The sequence below is a fragment of the Oncorhynchus mykiss genome, chromosome 8, assembly GCF_013265735.2.
Source record: "Oncorhynchus mykiss isolate Arlee chromosome 8, USDA_OmykA_1.1, whole genome shotgun sequence".
Classification (NCBI taxonomy): Eukaryota; Metazoa; Chordata; class Actinopteri; order Salmoniformes; family Salmonidae; genus Oncorhynchus; species Oncorhynchus mykiss.
Genome location: NC_048572.1, coordinates 71933862 through 71935719, shown reverse-complemented (window position 1 = coordinate 71935719; position 1858 = coordinate 71933862).

Genomic DNA, 1858 nt, shown 5'->3' with positions numbered 1-1858 from the left:
CCTTATATTATTAAGCAAAAAAGACAGCACGATTTTCTTGTTTATTTATTTATTTACTGATAGCCGGGGGCACACTTCAACACTCAGACATAACTTACAAACAAAGAATTTGGGTTTAGTGAGCCTGCCAGATCAAAGGCAGTAGGGATGACCTGGGATGTTATCTTGATAAGTGTGTGAATTAGACAATGTTCCTGTCCTGCTAAGCATTCAAAATGTAACAAGTACTTTGGGTGTCAGGGAAAATTTAAGGAGTAAAAAGTACATTATTTTCTTTTGGAATATAGTGGAGTAAAAGTAAAAAATATAAATAGTAAAGTACAGATACCCCAAAAAAGTACTTAAGTAGTACTTTAAAGTAATTCGTACTTAAGTACTTTACACCATTGCACATGCCGGCACATACACACACACATCTACTGTTTGGTTGCTGTTGTATTTTTGCTGTTGCCAGTGTCTTCTGTCTGTGTTGTCCATTTGTCTTACATTGTTTTTTATCCCAGCCCCCATCCCCATAGGAAGCCTTTTGCCTTTTGCCAGGCCATCATTGTAATGAAGAATTTGATCTTAATTGACTTCCCTGGTTAAATAAAATAAAACAAATACATACAAAAAGTTGCTTTGACTTATGGGGAGAAAGAAATATTAGTGTTGTAGAACTTTTACTGTTTGCTTACTTAGCCTCGGACCAAGCTCCAATTAGCAATAGATAAATAACCACTGGGTATGAATGAGACCAAACATTAAAATAATTTAAAAATTAATTTATTATTTCAGATTTTCTTGCCTTTGTTTTTACAAAGATGTTAAATAACTTAAATACATTCTTACCAGTCATTCGTGATCTGTTTATACCTACAAGCTATACACATGAGGTAGAGGAAAATCATTTACGTTCCCATAAGACATGAATAAGTGAACATGGACAAAGCTTTGTTGGTATAGTATTATCACAAAGGGTAATACATGTTTGTTTTGTTATTAGCAAGCACAGCACAAATCCTAACAAAAATGTACACGGTGATTGTGACCCTCTAAATATCATTTGTTGTGATCCTTTGCAAGAACATCAGAGTATACCAAAAATTGAATGAGTTCGCACCAATACTACTTGTGTTTGGTCAGTGTGTTTATCTGCACAGATGGCTATGTTACTGGGTACAGACAGAACCCATATACCCCTCACCAACCCCTCAAACAAATGGGTCATGCTACAAATCGGGATGCTACAAAAATACTTGGTAAGTATTGTGCAATGTCAATGACATAAAACAGCTGATCATGATCCCTTTAATAGCCTTTAGAGTTGCCTTTCGATGTGTTGTACTGTATATAAAACAGTTGAAAAGGGGAAGAGAATTGTTGATTTTCTAAATTTGTTAGGATTTGTTTTGTGCTTAGGAACGGCAAATGTTAGAGTTATCTTTAAGAACAATTATGCTGACTTTACAGTATTCACTGTCTCTTGAAGCCTCCACCGCAAAGAAGCCAAAACCCCATACAAGCCTCAAGAAAATAAACTGAGTAAAAAATACAAGTATATAAAATCAGTTTTGACTTAATGTTATTTACATTGAACACATGCTCATAATATATTTTAAAATAATTTATCTTTCTGTTATTTTCATTTTTCCTATAAAATAGATTTTTTTATACATGATCCTCTGACAACTACACAGTGCAGAGCTATGAGTTCAAAAATAGAATATGAAGGACTAAGACAATGACATTGAAGAACAACCATTGTATGATGCCGTCCTTTGTCTTGAAAAACGTAGAATATAAAACATACAAAATACATGCAATGTGCATACTGTATTCCTCTCTCCATGACTCTGTTGACCATTTGTATCCATTC